This window comes from Heterodontus francisci, chromosome 11 (genome assembly GCF_036365525.1).
Source record: "Heterodontus francisci isolate sHetFra1 chromosome 11, sHetFra1.hap1, whole genome shotgun sequence".
NCBI lineage: Eukaryota > Metazoa > Chordata > Chondrichthyes > Heterodontiformes > Heterodontidae > Heterodontus > Heterodontus francisci.
Window position 1 is genome coordinate 29,290,921 of NC_090381.1, and position 26,009 is coordinate 29,316,929.

The window sequence follows — 26,009 nt, forward strand, 5'->3', positions numbered from 1 at the left end:
ACCTTGGGGTCATCTGGCTGAATTACTGGCTCAGCTCGCCTGTTGGAGCTTGCTTAGCCATGGTTCTAGCTGCCACTCAGTCAGGGAATATTCAAGGAACTTCCTCCTGTATTTGTTCTGTCTCCTTGGCCTCATTTGGCTGGTCTAAAACTACTGGGGCTGCTACCACCCGACCTCCAGCCAAATCATTGCCAAGTAGCAAATCTATTCCAGCTACAGGCAGACTAGGAACAATCCCTACTGTAACTGGTCCAGAGACTAGGTCACACTGCAAGTGGACCCGATACAGGGGTATGGACATGAACCTTCCTTCAATGCCTTTGACCAGAACCTTCACTTTTAGTGAGCTCCCTGGTGCAAAGGTCATGCCTTTAACCAGCATTAAAGATTGAGTGGCCCCTGTATCTCTGAGCAAGACAGGGGACTTGCCTGTCTCATCAGAAGAGTACAGAAGCACCTTTCCATTTCAAACAAAAAACTGATAACCTCCAGGAATTTTTTCTACTTCTGCCACATCTATGGTGGTATTTTTTGAGGGGTCCCTCACTGTGGTTAGGGCCGCAGGCTTGTCTGTCTCATTTCACTGGTGACCTCCCCACAAGTAGGAAGAGGCCCTTATGTAGCTGATAATAGGCCTCTTAGGGCCTCTATTGGCCTCTGGACGGGAAGGCCATCTTCGGCCTATCTCGCCCCCAACTAAATTCTGCTGTGACAGGAAGGCGACGGGCCTTCCGCCTCCTGCCTCCCGTCGCAATTCTATGGCACCCCCCACCCCACCCCAGTCTCCTAGTCTGTCCCCAAGGGGCCCATTAAATTCAGCCTGTGGTCTTCAATAGCGGTCAAACTGTAATGGACACAACATGCTTACTGAGGCTGGTCACTGTCATAATTGTGGTGATGGTGGCTGAGGTCAATTCCCCATGTCAGTTACTGAAATGAAACCCATGCTGTATTCAGCAGCTATTTTGCAGTTTTCTCACCAGTAGGAAATAGCTACAGCAGTGTGTGAATGATTGCTGTAATGTAAATATCTCATGTAGGATTGTATGCCAAATGTCTGCCCCATTATGCTTTTACATTCTGCTTTTTTATATTAATATATTTGAAAGTTTTAGCTATTTGCCTGAAATGTTACTCTCTGGTCTCAGAAGTGGAAAACAATATTCTTCTACCGAGCTCTGTCATATCATTTTAAGGCATAGACACACCTACTATTGAAAGACACAGCCGTGCTAGCAGAAACAGTCCTTCCCGATTGTGAAACAAACAAGTCCTTACCAGCCATCCTTACACACAGCACAGACTCTCTGGATCACAGACGCATTTCAAAAGGTGGGTGTTGACGACTTTTAAAATCCTTCCTTTTGAACATTGTTAAGTTCTTCTTGTCATTTTGGAAATGGTCTTTGCTCTGTCATATCCCATTGTTTCCTTTTACACTCTTATCCAGACAGCAGTATTTAGAATAATACAAAGTAGACATATTCAGCGTAGGTCAAAACTGTTCTGTGGCCTTTGTCCTGTTCCGCAAACTTGTTCTTTCAGTGTTTCTCAAATATAAATAGTGAAGTAATCACTTGGGTGATTGAGGTCAGTGCTTGTTATAAAATAACAACAATATTATATACTGAAGCCAGTAAAATAAAGTCTTGAATTTATGTGATTTCATGAAGAATAATAGGGCCTGTTCAATGTGATTTTGCTTAAAACTAAACAACTAGTTTATCATTGAGGCTGCTCTGAAGGTTCAACCAGTGAGCAGCTGAGGCAGACAGAGCAGGAAGGAATGGCCCTTACTGGGAGCGCTGGTTGAGATACTGCAGGTGATTTTTAAACCAGCAGTGTCAGCTTCTGTTGTTTCCCACTGATAGTTGAACCCACAAAGGCGAGAAGAAAGAAAAAACAGAAAAAAATGTATCTAAATAGCAACTTTCATGATCTCAAGATGGTCCAAAGCACTTCAGAGCCAAATAAGTGCTTTTGAAGCCTTTTTATTCATTCATAGGATGTGGGTGTCGCAGGCATGTTTTAAGATCTTCTGCCTTATGATCTGCTGCAGTCTGTGTGCTGTAGGTAGGTACATCCCCAGTGCTGTTAGGTGGGGAGTTCGAGGATTTTGACTTAGTGATGATGAAGGAACAATGAATGATTGTCAAGTCAGGGTGGTGTGTCACTCGGAGGGGACCTTGCAGCCAGTGGTGTTCCCGTGGACATGCTGCTCTTGTTCTTCAGGGTGGTGGAGGTTGCAGGTTTAGAAAGTGCAGTCAAGGAAGCCTTGGTGAGTTTCTGCAGTGCGTCTTGTAGATGGTTCACAATGCAGCCACTGTGCACCATTAGTGGGGTGAGTGAATGTTTAAGGTGGTGGATTGGTTGCCAATCAAGCTAGCTGGTTTGTTCAAGACGATGTTGATCTTCTTGAGTGTTAAGTGTTGCAACCACATATCCTTACCATTACTAAGGCCACCTATTTCCACTTCTGTAAAATCATCCAGCTCTACCCCGCCTCAGCTTATCTGCTGCTGAAACCCCCATTCATCCCTTTGTTACCTCTAGACTTAACTATTCCAATGAACTCCTGGCTAGGCTCAATATTAAAATTCGCATCCTTGTTTACAAATCCCTATATAGCCTGACCCCTCTCTATCTTGGTAATCTCCTCCAGCCCCACAAACCTCCAAGCTAACTGTACATTCTGTAATTCTGCTATCTACCCTTTTATCCTATTATGAGACTCGGCATCAAATTTTTCTTTATAACACTCCAATGAAGTGTCTTGAGATGTTATATTATGTTGAAGGTGCTTTATAAATACCAGTTGTTGTTTTTGTTGCTGGACCTGCACTCATCCAGGTAAATGGAGAGTATTCCATCACACTCCTGACTTGTGCCTTGTAGATTGTGGAAGGCTTTGGGGAGTCAGGAAGTGAATTAACCACCATGGAATTCCCAGCCTCTGGCTTGTTCTTGTAGTCAAACTTTTTATATGACTGGTCCAGTTAAGTTTATGCTCAAGTCATAAGTTTCATTGTGTTATCTTAAACAGCACAATGAGGTATATGGATTCCAGTTCCTTGAAGATCCCTAGGTTTATTAACAGCTAAACTAGTACATACAGTGCAGAGCAAACTATATACAAAAACTTTGTCCAGGCTGTTCGAGTGCAGAGTGACTATGGCTTCTAGTCATATGACTGCATCCTGCTACTTAGCTCATTAACATACTGAATTCTTAAAGGGACATCACTTTTAAAGCAATCATACAACATCCCCTTTCTTTCCAAAGATAAGTCTCGTACACTACAACTGAACACTGTGCTCGACATAGCTCCAAACAGTGAAAAGTTTTTCCCCTGATTCCCATTGACTTCAATTTTACTGAGGCTCTTTGATATCACTGTCAGTCAGAGACTGCCTTCATATCAAGGGCAGTCACTCTCACCTCATCTCTGGCATTCAGCTCTTTTGTCCATATTCAGACCAAGGCTGTAATGAGTTCTAGAGCTAATTGGTCCTGGTGGAATCCAAACTGAGCAGCAGTGAGCAGATTATTGTTGAGTATGTGCCATTTGTAAGCACTGTCGATTACACCTTAAATCTCATTGCTGATGGGCGGTAATTGGCCAGGTTGGATTTGTCCTGCTTTTTGTGGACAGGACATACCTGGGCAATTTTCCATATTGCCGGGTAGATGCCAGTGTTGTAGCTGCACTGGAACAGCTTGGCTGGTGATGCAGCTACTTCAGGAGCACAGGGCTTCAGTACTACAGCTGGGATGATGTCAGGAGCCACAGCCTTTGCTGTATCCAGTGCGCTCAGCCTTTTCTTGATATCATAGGGAATGAATTGTATTGTCTGAACACTGGCATTTGTGATACTGGGGACTTGAGGAGAAGGCCAAGATGGATCATGTACTTGATGTTTCTGGCTGAAGATTGTTGCAAATACTTCAGCCTTACCTTTTCCACTGATGTGCTGGTCTCCACCATCTTTGAAGATGGGTATGTTGATGAAACCTCTTCCTCCCGTTCGCTGTTTAATTGCTCACCACCATTCATGACAGGTAGTGGCAGGACTGCAGCACTTTGATCTGATCTATTGGTTGTGGGATTACTTAGTTCTATCAGTAGCAAGCTGCTTTCACTGTTAGCATGCATGTAGTTCTGTGTTGTAGCTTCACCCAGTTGGCATCTCATTTTCAGGTATACATGATACTGATTCTTGCATGTTCTCCTACACTTCTCATTGAACCACATTTAATATCCTGACTTGATTGTAATGGTGGAATGAGGGATATGCTGCGTTATGAGGTTATAGATTGTGATTGAATATAATCCTGCTGCTGGTGATGGCCCACAGTGCCTCATGGATGCCCAGTTTTGAGCAGCTGGATCTGTTCTGAATCTATCCCATTTAGCATGATGGTAGTACCACAAAACAAGCTGGAAGATGGCTTCAGTGTGAAGACAGGACTTCATCTGCACAAGACTATGCAGTGGTCACTCTTACCAATTTTATCATTGGCAGATGCATCTGCGACAGGTACATTGGTGAGGATGAAGTCAAGTCGGGATTTCCCTCGTGTTGGTTTTCGCATCACCTGCTGTAGGCCCAATCTGGCAGATATGTCTTTCGCAGTCAGTAGTGGTGCTACGGAACTATTTTTGTTTATGGACTTTGAGGTTCCCCACCCAAAGTGCATTCTGTGCCATTGCTACACTTGGTGCTTCACCCAAGTGGTGTTCAACATGGAGGAGCATTGATTCACAAGCGAGGGAGTGTGGTAGGTGGTAAACAGCAGTTTTCCTTGCCCATCTTTGACCACATGCCATGTGACTTCATGGGGCCTGGAGTCAATGGAGGGAATTTTAACCTAAAAAAATGAGTGATTTTGTGTCAGGTGGAGCAGGGGTGGGGGTGGAGGGGGGGTCAGGAGTTGATGGTATTAAAGTCTGCAAAATCTGTTTCATGATCAAAAACATTTTCCAGTCTTCACTGGATGCAGGTATGGTGCTGGAGGATTGGAATGCTGCTAACGTTGTCCCTCTGTTTAAAAAGGGATCGAGGGATAGACTGAATAATTACAGGCCAGTCAGTCTAACCTCAGTAGTGGGAAAATTACTGGAATCTATTCTGAGAGACAAGATAAACTGTCACTTAGAAAGGCACAGGTTAATCAAGGATAGTCAGCATGGATTTGTGAAGGGAATATCTTGTCTGACCAACTTAATTGAATTTTTTGAAGTATCAAGGAAGATAGATGAAGGTAGTGCAAATTGTGTGGTTTACATGGATTTTACCAAGGCTTTTGACAAGATCCCACATTGCAGCCTGGTTAAAAAAGTAAAATCCCATGGGATCCAGGGAAATGCAGCAAGGTGGATACAAAATTGGCTCAGTGGCAGGAAACAAAGGATAATTGATGACGGGTGTTTTTGCAACTGGAGGGCTATTTCTCGTGGCGTTCTGCAGTGCTCAGTACTGGGTCCCCTGTTTTTCTGTGGTGTGTATTAACAATTTGGACATAAATGTGGGGGATATGATCAAGATGTTTTCAGATGACACAAAGATTAGCCATGTGGTGGTTAGCGAGGAGGATAGCTGTAGGCTGCAGGAAGATATTGATGGTCTGGTCAGATTGGCAGAAAAGTGGCAAATGGAATTCAACCCGGAGAAGTGTGGGGTGATGCATTTGGGGAGGTCAAACAAGGCAACGGAATACACGATTAATGGGAAAATACTGAGAGGTGTAGAGGAAGTGAGGGGCCTTGGAGTAACTGTCCACAGATTCCTGAAGGTAGCAGGACAGGTCAATAAGGTGGTTAAGAAGGCACATGGAATACTTTCCTTTAATAGCCGAGGTATAGAATATAAGAGCAGGGAGGTTATGCTGAAACTGTATAAATCATTGGTTAGGTCACAACTTGAGTACTGTGTGCAGTTCTGGTCACCTCATTACAGAAAGAATGTAATTGCACTAGAGAGGGTACAGAGGAGATTTACGAGGATGTTGCTGGGACTGGAAAAATGCAGCTATGAGGAAAGATTGGATAGGCTGGAGTTGTTCTCCTTGGAACAGAGAAGGTTGAGGGGAGATCTGATTGAAATGCACAAACTTTTGACGGGCCTGGATAGGGTGGAGGTGAAGGGTCTATTCACCTTGGACGAGAGGTCAGGGACGAGGGGGCATAGACTTAAAGTGATTGGTAGAAAGATTAAAGGGGAGATGAGGAAAGGTTTTTTCACCCAGAGGGTGGTGGGGGTCTGGAACTCACTGCCTGAAAGGGTAGTTGAGGCAGAGACCCTAAAATTATTCAAAAGGTGTCTGGATATGTACCTCAAGTGCTGTAATCTACAGGGCTACGGACCAAATTCTGGAAGGTGGGATTAGAATGGGGGGAACGTCTTTCAGCTGGCACAGACGCATTGGGCCAATGGCCTCTTTCTGTGCCATAAACTCTCTATGATTCTATGATTCTAAATCCACCTCCAATCCTCCCATTTCTGGTTTTAACTGAGGCGGAACATGGGCAAGGGATCAACCCGCTCCAAGGAGGTGGATTGGAACTTTATATCTGATAATGAGGCAGCCAAGCTCATTACCATCCTATTTTTGGAATTTAACTGCTGTTGGCCAGATTCCCCGAGCATCTAGAAGCCTGATAGTTTCACCAAGGTAAGGACTTGGAGGACCCAGAATGTAAGTGCCTTTATACCTACCTCCTGGCTCCAGGTGTCTGCTGAGGAACCTCCGCGATTGGGTAGTCTCCCAAGGACCCTCCTCCCCCTCACCCAGGGATCACCATCTCCACCCCCACCCCCACCCCCCACCACATGGTCTGACCTCCTTCCCCCTTCGGGCCTTCAATCACTCTCCCTTCGGACTCTAACCCTTCCCAGGCCTCCGATCCCTCCTCTCCCAGGCCTGAAATCACCCACCCCAACCATGCGATCTCTAACATTATCCCCCGCCAAGGTCCCTGAACATCCACCCCAGGATGGACAGCAAACCCGATCATGCCCCCTCATTACATCCCCAATGATCACCCAAGGACATTGGGTGAAAGTTATTTACTGATCCATGGGACAGTTCTCCTAATTTTGGCACAAATCCCCAGATGTTACTGAGCATGACTGTGCAGGGTTTACTGGGCTGAGTGTGTCTTTGTCATGTCCAGTGCCTAGATTGATGCGTTGTGGTCTTTCCATTTTTATTCTTATTAGACTTTTTTGCCGTAGTTTGATACAACTCTAAATCACTGCTTTAATGGAGGGAATTGTGCCAATTTGCACAAAGCAATCAAATAATGATCAGGTAATGTGTGTTCATTATGTTGGTTGTGGAATATTGTGGGCAGGGCACATCAGGGAGCTCCTCTGTTCTTTGAATAGTGTCACAGTATCTCTTACATCCACCTGGGAGGCTGGACGGGGCTTCAATTTATTATCTCATCCAAAAGACGACACCTCCAACAGTGCAGCAGTCCCTCAGTTTTGCAGTGAAGTGACAGCCTATATTATGTGCTCATAGTTTCTGAGGTGGGGCTTGAAGCCACAACCTTCTAACTTAAATGTGAGAGATCGAAGCACTGAGCAAAGGCTCAGTGAATTGAATTTGAAATCTTTGCTGTGAATTTTTATCTGGTTTCAAATAGTTCCAGCCAATTAAGGTTTGTTTGTTCATGCCTGGTTCCAACGGCACTCCATTTTGCTGAAGTTTTCTATTTGAACTTTGCCTTAATTTTCAATTGAAATCTAGGTGTGTGATCATGATAAAGCATTTACAAAGCATTGCCTATGTTTGTATTTAATGCCCAAGTATACAGAGAGCTGTAAAGGCGTGGAGCCTGTGTACACTCCTCTGAAATACGCATATTACAGGAATGCATCTCTTAGGTTAGTAGCAATTGCCTGTCAAAAACTGCAGAGCAGTGCACGCAATGCCTGTAGCGATCCTGGGAGTTAGCTTACTCAGTTGAGTCATTTTCTGGCATCCCACCTGAAGGGATGAAAATTCAGTTGGTTCGCCAACAGACGTGTGATCTGCTGTGTCAGGTTACAGCCGGGTGGTGAAGTTGAAAATGACCCCACGGTGACCTCTCCTCACAGTGTAAGTCAGTGGATCTCAGTAGTTGAGTAACCTACTGAGTTGAATATTTGCCACTGATGAGGCAGCAGTAACACACTCAGTAACTCATACTGTCCTGCTACAGGTACAGGCCATGGGGGAAATGTTTACGTCTCTTGATCACAAGGAGCAGGTTGATCTGAAAGTCATGGGTAACCTGCAATTCAGGATTCCCCCCACACGCTGTGGAGTTTCCACTTCAAAGCGAGTCAGTGATAACACCAATCGATTCCCTACCTGATTAGCTGGCTGGAACTCCAGTCGGAAGGGGAGCCAGTCAGTGAAAGCCACATTGGCAGCTAAGTCCAGGGTAGGGGCACGGGGGTTGCTTGGGAATGGGGCGAGCAGGGTATCAACCGCAGAGTGAAGGCAGGGTTGTGGATTGGAGGGGATTTAAACAGCAGGGATCGACTGGGGGAAGAAAGGGTTTCGACTGGGGGGAGGCAGGAAGAGCTTTAATTGTAGGGGAAGAGGAGGGATTCAATCAGAGAGGTTGTTCAGAGTGGAGGTCACTTGGGGAGAGGGGAGGCGGGTGATTGATCAAAGGTGTTTCGATATGGGGGTTAGTTGATTGGGTGGGGTTGATTGAGGGTTTATTGAAGGAGGTTCGACCGAGGGTGGAGGGAGGGGGTTCGATTTGGGTGGGGAGAGGAGTTGGGTCAATCAGGGAGGGGGCTGCAGATCCCAAGGCGTGAAGTCGAAAGCCTGAGGAAGGAGAGGTTGGAATCCCCATGGTAGGGGGATTACAGGCCTGTGCAGAGGGATTTGAAGGCCTCAGGGGGTGGATCGGGGGCCTCAGTGCAGAGGGAAGGATCAGATTTCAGGGGTCTCGTGGTGGTTCGGAAGCCTCGGGGTGAAGGTAATTTGGGGAAGTGCTCAATCGCGGAGGGTCCTCAGGTAGGCATCTGGATTTGGGTTCAAGTCAAGAAAGAGATTTCTCAGACTTCAACCCCCTACTCGACTCAAACCCACCCTTTTTTAGGTTGAAATTCACCTACATAATTTCTCCTGTTCATAGACTCTCCATAGCAGTTTCATTGCTCACAGTCACTTTCTCACATTTATTAGTGCTGTCATCAGTTGCTTCAGAGCTCTCATGTTGTATAATTTTTTTTCCATTAATATGAACAGCACAAGGAGTTAAAGTTTACTGAGTGGGGAGCTCTGGCTGTAGCTTTCACAACAGATAGGGTCAGGATCTGAGAACTTCTATCTCAATTACCTCCGTACTGATCACTATCTCTGGTGAAGCAGCCAGGGAGAGGAGATTCATGCCTTAGGCTTGAGTACAGATAGTTACACCAATGAATAGATTAGTTTTAATAATGAATTGGTTATTTACCATCAGATTTCTCCAAAAAGTTTTTAAAAGCTAAGATAATTTACAAAGGTTGAAAGAAAAACAACTGAGATATTATTAGCCGAAACCTTTTTTAAAGATTTAAATAGGGACGAGGAAAGTTCCAAAACAGGAAAACCCAGAGCGAGGGAGATGCCTTACCTAGTTGAAGTGCCACTGAATCTTCAATCAGGAGAGAAATCTACAAACATCTCAGGCCTGCATCCAGTGAGAACTTGATTTCCAAGAGAAATAATAATACATAAATACCACTAAATGTTCATAGCAGTCATTTCAGTTTCTTTTGTTTATGAAGTTTAATCATTTTCACATGCAAAGAAACAGAAGTAGATTATTCAGCTTCTTGAACCTGTTTAGCCATTTAATGAGATTAATCACAGACTTAAAGTTATTACTTCAGTTAACATCTCCAGTTTTTTGTGGGAGAGAGTTCCATACTTCTATCATCCTTTGTGTGAGGAAGACTTTTTCTTACAACCTTTGTGTCTTTTATCTTAACTTTTTAAAATCTTTTTGGATCTATCTCGGTCTTTTTAAATTCTTCTGGCTCTATTGCCCCCTGTGGGATTTTTGAGACTTCCCTAGCCCTCTGCAGCTGAAATGAGTTTTGTTTTCTCTCCTCAGTTTCTCCAGTCTCCGTGGACTGTTCTGGACCCTGTGGGTACAATACTGTGCTTCCTGCCAAATCATTGCCCAGCAATAGGTCTACCCCCTGCAGTATGATTCTGCCTGTCACTACCCTGGTGACCAACTTGCTCTGTAGGTAAATTTTAACAAAGGGAACCTTCAAGCATTTGACAGTAAGCCCTTTTACTAATACTGTGATATTTGTTCTGCTTTCCGGTGGCATTTCTGTCAGTTTGGCTGCCAGTAGGATTTGAAAATAACCCGTATCCCTGAAGATGGTTGTCTCCTTGTCTGGTGCCTGGAACACAAAAGGAGTCATTTTTCTGTTGTGCAAAAAGTTCTGATATGTGCACTGCTCTTGAGTTATACTAGAACACAAGCTTACCACATTCAAAACCACAGACATGGGCTTGACTGCAGCGCTTCCTGCTGTTTTTTTGGCATACCAACAATTGCCCAGATTTGCCACACTGGGAAACATGTCGGGCAGATTCCTATTGGTTTATCCCTTGCGTTCCTTCTTTTAAAAGTTGGAGACTGGTCAGGTTTACCTTCCCTGCTCTCCTTTTCTCTCAAGCCCATTTCTGTTTTTCCTGCATCCCTGCTATCTCTCCCTAGCTTGTACCAGTTACAAGACCCAAATTTATTTGGAATCAGGGATTTGTGTATTAATTCATAATCATCGTCCAATTTAGCTGCTTCCTTTACTCTTGTGACACTTTATTCTTCGATCTAGGTTCTTATACTATTTGGGATGCTATTTTCAAATTCTTCCAGCAACATCACTTGTCTCAAATTTTCATGAGGGTTCGAGTTTGAGAAATTGTATCCAGCAATCAAAGGCCATACGTTTCATTCTTCCAAATTCAGTGTAAGTATGATGAGTCTTTTCCGGGTGTGTTGGAATCTCTGTCTATATGCTTCTGGTATCAGCTTAAAAGCATTTCGAATTGCAGTTTTACTTTGTTCAGAATCAGAGGAACACTCTTCGGGAAAAAGCCTCACAAGATCTGCCCACGAACTCGCCTTGTAATCGGACAGTCCAAAGTTCTTTTGGCCATTTTAGTCAGGTATCTAATTTCTCAAATGAGATAAAATATGACACAACTTCCTCCCAACTAAATTTGAAGTATCTCAGCACATCAAAGCTTTGCTCTGTATTGGGGAATAAGGTTTGAGTGGCTGGTAGCATTTTCATTTTGGGTTTGCAGTCTCAACCCTCTGCAATTGTATTTCCTCTCATTTCAACTGAAATTCTTTTTCCTCTTTTTCCTTTTGTAACTGAAACTCTTTTTCCTATTTTTACTTCTGAAACTGTATTTCTTCCCTTTTCATCTGCAACTGGATTCTAGCTGGAATGATTTTTTTTTCAGGCTCTAGTTACATGCTGTCCTCTTCTAGTTCAGGGATAAGTTTAAAATGGTTGGTTAGACTTTTCAATAGTTCAGTTTTTTTTAAACTTTTTGTCTGAAAGTGATTCACACCTCTATAGCTAAGCTTTTTAAATCTTCAATCCCAATTTGTTTAACTTATCATGGCACATCTCCCCCTGCTCTACAAATTCCTTAGCATTAAATGTGGCCACCTCTTTTGTTTCTAGCACCTGTTACGACCTGATACACCAACCCGGTTTTGTTAATAAACAACAAAATTATCAGTTTATTATAAAACAAGACTTATCCAGTAATGAAGTAACATTGCAAGTAGCATTCACACCACACAAGTGCCAGGCAATGACCATCTCAAACAAGAGAGAATCTAACCATCTCCTCTTGACATTCAATGGCATTACCATCACTGAGTCCCCCACTATCAACATCCTTGGGGTCACCATTGACCAGAAACTGAACAGGACTAGCCACATAAATGCTGTGGCTGCAAGAGCAGGTCAGAGACTGGGAATTCTGCAGCAGGTAACTCATCTACTCTTTCCCCAATGCCTGTCCACCATCTACAAGGCACAAGTCAGGAGTGTGATGGAATACTCTCCACTTGCCTGGATGGGTGCAGCTCCAACAACACCCAAGAAGCTCAACACCATCCAGGACAAAGCTGCCCGCTTGATTAACACCCCATGCACAACCCTCAACGTTCACTCCCTTCACCACCGATGCACAGTGGCAGCAGTGTGTACCATCTACAAGATGTATTACAGCAACTCACCAAGGCTCCTTCAACAGCACCTTCTAAACCTACAACCTCTACCACCTAGAAGGCAGCATATAGATGGGACCACCTGCAAGTTCCCTTCCAAGCCACACACCATCCTGACTTGGAACTATAGCGCCGTTTCTTCACTTTTGCTGGGTCATGATCCTGGAATTCCCTTCCTAACAGCACTGTTGGTGTATCTACATCCCAAGGACTGCAGTGGTTCAAGGAGGCAGCTCACCAGCACCTTCCCAAGGGCAATAAGGGATGGGCAATAAATGCTGGCTTAATCAGCAAAGCCCACATCCCCCAAATGAATAAAAAAAAGCAAAGCATTAACACAAGGATTAAAATATGAAAGTTCCCTTTTTAAATGCCACACACACAAACTAACACACACACACTGGAAAAATAAAGAAATTCTCTCTGCAGAGGCCTTTTATAAAAAAAGACCCCCCCCCCCCCCCACCCCAAAAAAAAACTTTGGCCAAATACTTGCTAATTCTTGAAGACAAAAATAGATGATATGTTGAGTCCCAAAATGGCATACAGTCATGTAGACAGGTCACTGGGATCTTTTCTAAAGCAGTTCATTCCGGAGATGTAGAGAATTATTCTGGTAGGCATTCCAGGAGAAATATGGCATCAGGGTTTTAGCTCTCACTCACTGGGATCAGAGGGTTTTTCCAAAGAGGAAGAGATGAGGTAGGTATTTTTCTCTTGGCAGGTTAATCTTCAAATGCCTCCAACACAGTCCATACCCCAACTGAACCAAAACAAAATCGCTGAAGCGAAACCACAAACAGCCAGTCAGAACCTCCTCACCCTCATAAATCTTGGCATGTCACTTCTTCGTAAACATCTTCCCAGGTCACCAAGGTTTCTGTTGTTTATTGACCTTAAGGCATGTGACTTCAGGTAAAAGATTGTTTTCAAACAAGACCTCTCAGTCACCCTTGTAAAAACACATCCATGGAGTCTTTTCAGTTTTCCCAAATAAAGCAATGCCCAGCATTTATGAAATCTTTAGCCTTCCAAAATGAATCCATTTCCACAATTTAAATATGAGTCCTCAAAAAAATTAACAAAAAATAAATGCACATTCATAACACACCGTAGAGAAAAAACAGAATACAAGAAAACGTGTTTGTTTATTTCCTCATAATTTTAGAGGTCATTTTTCCTACCATTTTCCAAATCTCTCATTCGTCTAGTGGGTCAGGTTGTGGTTCAAGCCCTCAATTTGTTACGACCATGTCATGCGATGTGGGTGGTTCTCATTATTTAACTTCCCACCTGACCGCAGAAAGTGTATTTGTATTAGAGTTTAACCCCTTGTTGTTTTATTTTTCAAATAAGCACACTGACAGGTTTTCTTATAGGTTTTAAAAACAGAAATTCAATTGTATATTGATCAAAATGCCTTATCCCGAAATTGGCACAACTGCATCAACTCACGCATTCGCTCGCACACAGACAAACACACACAATAGACAGAAAGAGAAGGGAAAAAGGAAGGTAACTTCTAGTGTCGGGGGAAGGTTACAATAAACCTGTTGAATTCTCCTGGAAATAAAGTTCTTTATGGATGCAGGCCTGAGATGATTGTAGATTTCTCTCTTGATTGAAGGTTCCGTTGAAGAAGGTTGGTTACTTCTAGCTTTCATTATTGTCTAATGTTGATGTCGGATTCTGCAGCAGGGCTTTCTGGCTTGTCCAGAACCCAAGCTGTTATGATATTGCTTATTTCGCTCTCTCTCTCTCTCTGGTTGACTTTTTTAAGGTAAAGCTCTTATTTCTCACCTCCTGTTAGGAGTCATTCTCGTCTCTTCCCATGGTAACCACACAATGGCCCAGGATGTGGCTACATCACATTTCTTTGTTTCAGAAGAAGACATTCAATTATGGAATGTTTTAGGAGAGGTGTAGGATGGGTTCAATTGATACCTCTTAGCTTTGAAGATTTGTCCTTTGTCTTTGTCAGATAGTTTGAATATACTCTTATGGCCAGCTGAGTAATGCGTCTCGGGGTCTTTTGCCATCTTCACCTGGTCTTATTGTAACAGGGTTTAATTTTAAACACACTGTATTTTGAGCTCCCCATTCGTGAATCTTTGTTCACAACTTTCTAATTATAAGGCAAAGAAATGAGCACAAACAGGCTTTCTTTGGTTTAAAGAAGAAAGATGAATTTTATTAAACCTTAAACTCAAACTCTAATACGGTTCACACCTACGGATAGATGACATGCCCACGCTAGCATGCACATGCAATATAAACATGCAGAAAGGAATAGATAAGAACAGAAGAAAAGATAAGTAGAACAGTTTGAGGCAATATGGTGTTACTGTTTCTTGAGCTCGCTGTAGTCCTTGATTGAAGATATGTTCTTGTGTTTCATTGGGGCCCAGTAGTCTCCTTAAAACCTTGTTCATATAGGAAATCTTTCTTTCTTTTAGTTTCACGTGTTTTCACAAGTTTCAGCTCCATGGGAAAAGATGAAGGCAGGCAGACAGGAGAGGAGATGTTCTCTGTCCCAGGAGAGATCTTTACTCCATGAGCACACGGCTTTGTCTCGGTTCAAATCCTTTTGTTGAGTGTTCAAATGCAAAAAAAACTCCCAGGTTGCCCAGCAGGCTAGTCATGTCACTAGCTCCTGACATGGAACAGTCTCTTCAAAATCCTTTGTTGGAAGTTCAAATTCTCTGTAACAGCCATAGTCATGTGACTAAAACTGGTCTGACCTCTTCTATGTATTGGAGAAGCAATTGCTGGGTCCCCGTTGTTTCAACATTGTCTGTTACTATGCAAATGTCCTTCCAGTCAGGGGATTGCAATTTTAAGTTTTTGTTCATGTGGCGAAATAATGTCTGCCTCAGTTTTGGCAGGTGAGGGGGGTTTCCTGACAATACAAAAGGTCAATCCCTTTTCCTTCAGTGGCCATTTTGGACCATTGTTCACTTTAAAAAATAAAAGTCATTTTTTAAAGACAAAGTCCATTTTTCTTAACTCTCCAGAGTTAGTCCATGGTTGTTGTATCATCGCAATGCCAGTGTGTGTGACATCTGAATGACCTGGCCTATATTCCAGGAAATACAGACCTCATTTATATAATCACTCCTCACTGTTTGGATAAATATCTTTTGTACTTTGCCTTGCTGTACACATGGCCGCTGATGTCATGATATGTAAATAAAGATTTTGGGCAGTAGCTATCTTATGCACCACATGAAACATGGTGTGAGAAATGAGTACCCAGGATTTGAGAAGATTTTGATAACTATAAGTCAGACAGCAGATGTGCAAAACATCAGAGTTTAAAACAAAGCAACTTTGCACAGGACATCAATAACTGGGTGTCATTATGGCTTCAAATTTTCCAGTAACAGCTTCGAGGGACATGAAGGAAGATTTGAGAGGGAATTGGCAATTCTTCCCGTCTCAATGGTAGAATTATGAAATTGCCAGAGAGTTGAACAAGAAACCTGAACAGATAAGAGTAGCAACTCTGTTATCATTGATGGGGAAGAAGTATTACAAGCTGTATTGTACTCTTGATCTAACTGAGGAGGAGAAAAGCAAGACTTGGGAGCTTTTGGAGGCCTTGAAGATCCACTTTGAAGGCTCTACTAATAGCTATGGGTTTAATATTACAGCTCAGGAATAGAAGGAGTATATTGATCAGGATGTGACTGTACTGAGACTTCTAGCTGAGGTCTTATGAGTTTGGGCAACTGAAGGATGCTCTCATCATAATTTTTCCTTGTGTGAGCATGACAAGACCAGTCACTTTTTAAAAAGAAATTTGAACTCTCAGTTATTACTGAAAGAATTACCACAAGATTTCACATTTTAAACAAAATAGCTTTACTGTACAAGTTAAGCAAAGCAAGCACTATTAACTTTACACTATAATAAAAGCAAAATACTGAAGATGCTGGAAATCTGAAATAAAAACAAGAAATACTGGAAATACTCAGCAAGTCTGGCAGCATCTGTGGAGAGAGAAGCAAAGTTAACGTTTCAGGTCAGTGACTTTTCACCAGAACTTTACACTATATTTTGTAACCACTGATACTTTAAAATTAAAATCTCAACAGAATACTCCCTGTTTGACTTTTACTTCCACCGAAGGGCTCCCCTATACCTTACAGGATCCTGGAGGTTTGTTCACTTCTCCTGGGACCAATCCAAAGCATACCACAGCTCTTAGGAATTCACCTTGATTTTCCTTAGTTTCCCATCTACCAAGCTGAGATATCTTGGGGATTCTCCCTCTAGCATTCAGTTATGTCAACCCTCCAGCTCTCCTTCAACACCTCACAAATCTGGATTGCCCCAGCCTGAGCATGGGCCTCACTCAAATCAGCATAACCCTTGGTTCCCAATGGCCTTTCTGCTCCTTCCCAACTTCCAGCAAATTCTCTCTCTGCCTGGTACAAGTTGCTTCCAAACACCAACTGACTTTTTGTTAGAGAGCAGAGATAAAACACCTGATCAAAGGCATCTATCTCCCTGCAACATCTATCTCCATAGCAATGTAATACACTTTGGATGTCCCAGATAGAAATTTAAGCTAATTACCTCCAACTCCAAAACATCTCTTTGATTCTGGATAACAATATGAATCATTCACATTGCTAAAAAAGACAAGCAATTCTCTTCTGACTTACTGGCTTTAGTTCCTCAACGAAACGAGTCCACCTGCTGTTTTATGGTTCTCGTCCCTGTAACTCTGACTCTAAGAACACATGGAAAGATCTTTGAACTGTAAATATATTGGGTGGCCCTGCAACCTTTTGAATTCATACGAACATATGGATTAGGAGCAGGAGTAGGCCACTTGGCCCCTCGAACCTGCTCCATCATTCAACAAAATCATGGCTGATTTGATTATAACCTCAAATCCACATCCCCGCCTACTCCCAATAACCTTTCACCCCCTTGCTTATCAAGAATCTACCTACCTTTGCCTTAAAAATATTCAAAAACTCTGCTTCCACCGCGTTTTGAGAAAGAGAGTTCCAAAGACTCACGACCCTCTGAAAGAAAAAATTTCTCCTCATCTCTGTCTTAAATGGGCGACCCCTTATTTCTAAAGAGTAACCCTCTAGTTCTAGATTCTCCCACAAGAGGAAACATCCTTTCCACATCCACCCTGTCAAGACCCCTCAGAATCTTATATGTTTCAATCAAGTCACCTCTTAACTCTTCTAAACTCCAGCGGATACAAGCCCAGCCTGTCCAACCTTCCCTCATAAGACAACCCGCCCATTCCAGGTAACAGTCTAGTAAATCTTCTCTGAACTGTTTCCAACAGATTTACATCCTTCCTTAAATAAGGAGACCAATACTGTACATAGCACTCCAGATGTGGTCTCACCATTGCCCTGTATTACTGAAGCATAACCTTCCTACTTTTGTCTTCAATTCTCCTCGCAATAAACGATAACATTCTATTAGCTTTCCGAATTACATGCTGCACCTGCTTACTAACCTTTTGGGATTAATGCACTAGGGCACCCAGATCCCTTTGCGTCTTACAGCTCTGCAATCTCTCATTTGATAATATGAATCTTTTTTATTCTTCCTGCCAAAATGGACAATTTCACATTTTCCCACATTATACTCCATTTGCCATATTTTTGCCCACTCACTTAACCTATCTCTATCCCTTTGTAGCCCCTTTAGGTCCTCTTCACAACTTACTTTCCTACCTATCTTTGTGTCATCAGCAAATTTAGCAACCATTCCTTCAGTCCCTTCAGCCATGTCATTTGTATAAATTTTAAAGCGTTGAGGCCCCAGCACTGATCCCTGTGGCACACCACTGGTTACATCTTGACAACCAGAAAATGACCCATTTATGCCTGCTTTCTGTTTCCTGTTAGCTAGCCAATATTCTAACCAGGCCAAAATGTTACCCCCAACATGATGAGCTTTTATTTTCTGCAATAACCTTTAATGTGGCACCTTATCAAATGCCTTCTGGAAATCTAAGTACAATACATCCACCAGTTCCCCTTTATCCACAGCACATGATAATTCTTCAAAAAACTCCAATAAATTGGTTAAACATGATTTCCCTTTCACAAAGCCATGTTGACTCTACCTGATTACCTTGAATTTTTCCAAGTGCCCTGCTATAACATCTTTAATAATAGCTTCTAATATTTTTCCTATGACAGAATTTCAATTACCTTACATCTACCAATTTAATTCCCCAAAATTACAAGTGACCTCTAAAAATGTTAATATAAACCATGAACTAGATGATTGTAAAAACATAATGAGCTTTGATGGCTTGAGTGAAATTACACAATGTCATGCTGGGCCCCCACCTGCCAAGAATGAGGCATATTCATTTCGCCACATGGACATCAAATTTCAAATTGTTGCTGGGAAGAAGAGAAGGCCTGTTACAAGGACTGCCAGACCTTGGCTGGGAAAAAAATATTTGCATACTAACAGATAGTGTTTGGAAGAACAAAGCAGCCATTCCCTGACATTCAACCCACAATGGACTTTTGATCACCAGAAATTGAAGGTGTGGGAGCTTGCATTCCAGGTTGTCTGCTAGGATGGCTGGATACACAAACCGACATGGTCAAACCAGCTAGTCACATGACTAACCTGCTGGGCAGCCTGAGTTTTTTGAATTTGTACAAAATGTTTGGGCAGAAAGCAGAATGCCCTTGGACGGAAGAAGACCTCCTGTCTGTCTGTCTGCACCCATCTCTTTCTCACAAGCCTCTGAATCCACTGGAGACACATGAACCCCAAGAGAGAAAAGTCTCCTACAGCGAACAAGGTTTAAGAAGAATACTGGGCCCTACCGAAAAGAAAGATCTACCTATAATCAAGGGCTCTACAGTGTGCTCGAAGAACCATAACAAAAACTCTTCAGGTATTGCCTCAAACATTTCCACTTTATTTTTCTTCTGCTCTTTTCAGTCTCTATTTGGATGGGTGTATTGCATATGCATGCTAGCGTGGGTGCGTCGTGTATCCATAGGCGTTAACCAAATTAGAGTTTAAGTTTAATAAAGTTCAACTTTTCTTCTTTAAACATAAGAAAGCCTGTTTGTTCTGGTTTCTTTGCCTTATAATTGAAAGCGACCAGTGAGTCTCACGTCAGTGGTAGGGAAACTATTGGAGAAAATTCTGAAGGAGAGAATCTATCTCCACTTAGGCAAAATTTGATTAGGAATAGTCAGCATGGTTTTGTCAGAGGGAGGTCATGCCTAACAAATTTGATTGAATTTTTTGAGCATATGACCAGGTGTGTAGATGAGGGTAGTGCGGTTGATGTAGTTTACATGGATTTCAGCAAAGCCTTTGACAAGGTCCCACATGGGAGACTTATCAAGAAAGCAAATGCACATGGAATACAGGATAAGTTGATAAGGTGGATTCAAAATTGGTTTAGCTGTAGGAGACAGAGAGTGATGACAGATGGCTGTTTTAGTGACTGGAAGCCAGTGTCCAGTGGCATACCACAAGGATCTGTGCTGGCTCCCCTATTGTTTGTCATTTAAATAAACGACATAGATGACTATGTGGAGGGTAGGATCAGTAAGTTCTCAGATGACGCAAAGATTGGCTGAGTGGTTAACAGTGAGGTTGAGTGTCTTGGGTTACAGGAAGATATAGACGGGATGGTCAAATGGGCAGAAAAGTGGCAGATGGAATTTAACCCTGAAAAGTGTGAAGTGATACACTTTGGAAGGAGTAACGTGACACAGAAGTATTCAATGAATGGCCTGACACTGAGAAGTTCCAAGGAACAAAGGGACCTTGGCGTGTTTGTCCATAGATCTCTGAAGGCAGGAGGGCATGTTAATAGGGTGGTGAAAAAGGCATATGGGACACTTGCCTTTGTCAATCGAGGCATAGATTACAAAAGCAGGGAGGTCATGTTGGAGTTGTATAGTACTTTGGTAAGGCCACAGCTGGAGTAGTGTGTGCAATTCTGGTCACCACATTATAGGAAGGATGTGATTGCACTGGAGGGGGTGCAGAGGCAATTCACCGGGATGTTGCCTGGGATGGAACATTTAAGCTATGAAGAGAGGTTGGATAGGCTTGGGTTGTTTTCGCTGGAGCAGAGAAGACTGAGGGGTGACATGATCGCGGTGTTCAAGATTATGAGGGGCATGAACAGGGTGGATAGGGAGCAGCTGTTCCCCTTAGTTGAAGGGTCAGTTACGAGGGGACACAAGTTTAAGGTGGGGGGCAGGAGGTTTAAGGGGAATTTGAGGAAGAACTTTTTTACCTAAAGATGTTATTGGCATTAGAATCCTTGCTTCTCATGATGATTCAGGGACTCAGAGCATTGCTTATATTGAGTTTGAAAATAAAACACCTGTAGATACAGCATTGGAACAGAAACAAGGCACTGTAGTTGAGGGCATGGCCATTGATTTCACTGGCAATAAGAGTATTGTTACGCTCAGGTGAGGATGGGTTGAAAGGCTCCCCTCTTGTCCCTCTCCTTGTTAGACCACAACAGGATTTATTCCTTTTTAAACAGTGGATGTGTTTACCAATTCAGTGAGTGTTTAACCCTTTACGTGCAATGATCATAAAAGAACCTATCAGATAGCTTTTCTGAGTTTAGACAAAAGGTTAGTTTATTGTACTTAAAATCAAATCCCGATCTAAGTGTAAGTAATGAACTACGCTCCAACTTTCAAACACACACACACACACACACGAGAAGCACACACACACAAATAGGTTACAAGGAAATGAAGAATAGTTTGGTTGGATTAGAGTCCAGAACAAATTAAAATAATATGCAGTCTGTGGGGTCTGTTAATTCAGTTGGCTTCCAGCTGAATTTGTGGTTCTGAAGTCTCTGGCTGGTAGAAGTGCACTCGTAGCTGGACCAACTGGTTCAGGGGTTTCTTGGAGACAGTGATATAGGTGGCCTAGGGTCTCTGTAGCAACGGTAGACTTGGATGTTCCACAGTCACAGACAGTTTTCGAAACTTGCAATGTTACCCAGAGAGAAGGAGAGAGAGAGAGAGACAGCCCCACTGGGGTCTTGCACTGGTTAGCTCTCAAAGCTTGTCTGCTGTGTGTAACAAAAACTCCAAGTTCACACAGCCTGGGGAGAATGCCACATGATTCTCTCAGTATTCTTTTTTTTTACTTTAATGAGATCCAAAGTCTAAGAATCCCAAATCTCTCTTAGGTCATACTGTTTCAATGTTTATCCCCTGGAGGTACATCTCCACTAGTGAATGTTCCAAGATGGCTTTGAATACCTTGCTAATGAGGGTGGTACCAGATAATTTAATCAACTGTTCAAGCCATTGTCCTGGATGGAAGCTTTTTAGACATGTGTCTCAACTTTGATGCCTTGGAATGTGAGGTATTTCAATGCAAATTGTAGTGGCCACTTTAGCTGACAACTTTTTAAAAGTTACATGTAGGATTTCAGCTTTCCCTTTTAAAAGTTTAATGTAGGTTTCAAATGAATGGATTAAAAATCCTCATTCAGCATAGCATGTTTTCCTGACACCTCCCCACCATGCAGAATGAAATGTGATGACAGAAGGTCATAGGCTTAAAAAAACAGAAACTATACACACACACTCATTCTCAAACACTCACTTCTCAAACTCACACTGCCATAGCTAGGCTCTGGTTTAATTTTTTTCTGGGAGGATTCTGCATTGAGTTAGTCTCTGGACAACACATCAGCAATCACATTGTTTTTTTCCTACAATGTGGGTAATTTTTAAGTGGTTGTCTTGTAAATGCAGGCTCCATCGAAATAGCCTTGCATTTTGATTTTTGAATTTCTCCACAAATGTTCAGGGGTTATGGTTGGTGTAGACTATAGTCTCTCTATATCCTTTTTGGGCATAGTCCTCAAAATGCTGGAGAGCCAGCAACATTTCCTTTTCCACAGTAGAATACCTCTTTTGGTGTTGGTTTAATTTTTTGGAGAAGTGCCCAACTGGTCTCTCAATGCCTGACTCATTATCTTGGAGCAGGGCTGTACCCACCCCTAAGTCACTAGCATCAACTGCCACTATAAAGGGTTTATTAAAATTCGGAGTTCCAAGCACTGGCTCATTGGTTAGAATGGCTTTTAGCCTCTCAAAAACGATTTGGCACCTCTCTGGACCACACTACCTTTGCTCTTTTCTGCAGTAAGTCTGTCACTGGGGCAGCTATAGTTTGACAGCTGAGGTTTGGGACAAACTTGCAGTAAAACCCATACATCCCCAAAAAATTGCATTATTTCCCATTTGCTAGTGGGGACAGAAAGATCTACCTGCGTCTGTACTTTTGCTGCTCTGGGCAGCACTTGCCCCTGACCTACAACATGCCCTAGATAGGTTACTTGAGCTTTAGCAAACTCTCTTTTTGTAAGGTTTACCACTAAGCCAGCTGACTGTAACCTTCGGAAAAGGGCTTTGAACTGGTCTAGGGAGTTCCCCCAGGTCTGTACACCAACAAATCATCAAGGTACACTAAACAGTTGGGTAGGCCAGCCACTACCTGGTTCATCAGCCTTTGGAAGGTGGCTGAGACATTCCTTAATCCAAAGGGCATCACTTGCCACTGGAATGGGCCATCTGGGGTGAGGAAAGCTGAGATCTCTTTGGCTCAGTGTGTTAAAGGAACCTCAACCTTTTTAGCAAGGCTATCTTGTATATGTAGGTGGTATTCCCCACTCTAAAAATACAGTCTTCCAGGCAGGGAATTGGGTAGGAATCAGCTCTGGACACTGCATTAACCTTCCTGTAATCAATGCAGAGACTTGTGGAGCCATTGGGCTTGGTCACAAGCACAACTTGGGGAACTCCAGCTGCTCTGTCTGGGTTCAATCAGCTTGTTTCCCAGCATATACCGAATTTCCCACCAAACCTGGGTCAGTTTCCTGGGACCTAGGCAGTAGGGGTTCTGTTTTATGCGAGGGGTCTCCCCTACATCCACATCATGTAAGGTTTGGGTTGTGCAGCCTGGTGTGTCCCTGCAGATTTCTTTAAATGCTGTGAGCAGCCTTATTAGGGCTTCTCTTTGCTCTGCATTTAAGTAGGAGAGTACAGTGTCTAATTTTCCTAACATTTTGGTGTTGGCTAACCAGACAGTAGGGGGTTCGATTTGGGAACCCTCCAGGTCCTCCTTTAACTCACTGTCCTTTCTTAGGATTCCAGCTTTCCTTTTCAAAAGTTTAATGTAGGTTTCCAACTTATGAATTAAAAATCCTCATTCAATATAGCATGTTTTCCTCACAGTATGTTAAATGTAAAGGGTAAACAAATGCAACCAGGTTCTGATGCAGTCATTATAAATAACTTTGCATATTCTGCAACAGAAGAAACCCTGCAGAGTATGTTTGAAAAAGCATCATTGGCAGAGCAAAAGGGTTTGCATTTGCGAAATTTGAATCTATTGAGGATGCTAAAGAAGCTCTTGAGAACCACAACATTACAGAAATTGAAGAGAGAACTGTGAGGTTGGATTTCAGAAACCAGGGGCACAGTAGTGGTGATAGTCCCAGCAAGACATTGTTTTCCCATGGCCTTTCTGATGATGCAACTGAAGAAACTTTAAAAGAAGCCTTTGAAGGAGCTGAGAGCGCTAGAACTGCAACAGACAAAGAGTCTGGAAGATCAAAAGGTTTGCGGACTTCCTATCAGAAGAAGATGCCAAATCAGCTACGGAAGCAATGGAAGATAGAGAAAATGATGGATGAAAAATTATACTTGACTTTGCTAGACCAAAGAGTGAAAGACTGCGAGTTTGTCGACGCTTTGGAAGAGCTGGAAGAGGATGGTATAGACTTGGAGGATTCAGAGGTGGAAAGCCAAGCCCTGAAGGAAAGAAAATCAAATGTAGCTTAAAAAGGTTAATAAGACTGCTTTACCTTTGTGTTCAGATAGACCCACTGTTGATTTGTCTCAGAGTTGGACATTCCAGAGTTTTGCATGGACTGGATGGCTAGGCAGTTTGGAGTATGGTGGGAGCACCCTCAGGCTCTGAATGAACTTACAACTAAGTAAAGGTAGAAATTGTGGTACACCTTTGTGGGTTTTGTTGTAGTGTGTCTTTATGTGGGTATGTCCATAATCTGTATACATCATCAGACAGGATATGATGCCATCTGTCACATGACACAGTTGTTGGAATGTGTTAGTTGACCAAGCAAAACATACTGGGAAAAGCTCTCCATCAATGTGTATATACTATTGTAAAGTTTGAATAAAGAACTCACAGGTTAGTTTAGCAGTCCTACCTGAGTGATTGGTGAGTTTGTGTTTGAAGAATAGAAGGAAACATAATATGGTGGCAACATATGACGTTCAAAGACTTTGAGCTTTTAAAACACATTGGGAGAGCATCAGATTCAACTTGGGGCTACACCAGCACTCTATGAGGGAAGCAGAAGCTGTCAACAGAGCTCCAAATGGTGAAGCACTATCAGCAGGCAGGACTCCATTGGGAACAGTGAGTAACTGTACAAAGGGCCACCAGATCGGTAGTAAATGGATGCGATCAGTCAATTTGGATCAGGCCATAACAAAGGCTGAAAAAACCCATTGTGTGAGCCATTGCTGTATGATTCCTAAGGCAAGCTTAAAAGGCTAGAAAAAGAGCCATTGTGGCCATTACAGCTATTTAGAGCATTGTGGTGCCATTCGCACCAAAACACTGGTTCGTGTGCGGGGCCTATAAAGCACATAAAGGGGATCAGCAGTGCCACAGACTCACAGTGCCATAGAATTCACAAATAGTGCACGGCAAGTTAAGTACTGCAGGCAGATCTGCAGCACATTGAAACCTTCCTGCGAAGGAAAGTAGGAAAGCTTCTTCCTCGGTAGGAAATCACAGAAAATCCCAGGAACATGAGCAAGTTGTCAGTAAAATTCCCATGTATGAATTGGAAAGCAGCGGATATTCTTTCCAAATTCAAACTTTTCAAACAAAGAGCAAAGTTGTGGTTCCTTAAATAAGAAGTCTCCTTGCAGGCCAACCGAATTTGCAAGCACTAGGTGTGGGTCCAGCTATTGTAGCCAAGATGCCGAACCTGAACAAGCCATGTGGAAGATGTGGACTTCTTCATTCACCAAGCATCTGTCCAGTATAACAGGATCACTGTAAGTCATATGGTATTAAAGGGCATTGTGCACATCAATGTAAGAAACCCAGTACAGAAGCTGTGGCAAGAAGTCCCCGCAAGCCACAACCAAGTAAAGAAATATACAGCACACTGTCAGCAACACAGGCATACCAGGCATAGAGATGATCACATATGTGAAGTCACGAACACAGCAGAGAGCATGGACAACAATGATGGCTAAATTCTTACAAAGGAGAGCGAGCAAGCATTCCACATTGTAAATATCACCAGGTCCATAGATGCAATCACACCACTGGAAGCATTTTCAACCATTAATATTGTGAGTCCTAGGAAGATTGGAAAGCATGCATTGACAGCCAAAACTGACACTGGGGTGAGCGCCAATATCTTCCCCTAAGAATCGTGAAGGATACATACATCCAACATTGGAATGCATTGGTGCAACCAACTACAGCTAAGTTAACTGGATAGAATGGATCACCGGGGTTCATTGCATTGGAGCTACAATCAATCGGCCTGGTCGTCACAGATCTTTTGTCTTGTTGATACACAAAGTCCAGCTATAGCAGGCCTACAGCATGCAGAGATCTGAAGCTCATTACTATTCATGGGATCAACAAGGTACCAGTGGGGATACCAGAT

At 42.8% G+C, this 26,009-nt stretch overlaps 1 protein-coding gene across 5 annotated transcripts in view; it reads left to right on the top strand.

The window, feature by feature from the left end:
* The first annotated feature begins 1,266 nt into the window (after positions 1 to 1,266).
* Positions 1,267 to 26,009, top strand: part of LOC137374829 (alpha-1,4-N-acetylglucosaminyltransferase-like) — a 51,427-nt gene continuing 26,684 nt past the window's right edge. Inside the window, exons 1-3 of one of the 5 annotated variants that reach the window (XM_068041363.1) lie at positions 1,270 to 1,332; positions 10,109 to 10,284; positions 10,848 to 10,982. The gene's annotated coding sequence lies outside the window, so the exon portion shown is untranslated. Of the gene's footprint in view, positions 1,333 to 10,108; positions 10,285 to 10,847; positions 10,983 to 26,009 lie in introns of all 5 variants that reach the window. The other 4 variants (XM_068041362.1, XM_068041364.1, XM_068041366.1 and 1 more) reach the window with 4 other exon arrangements.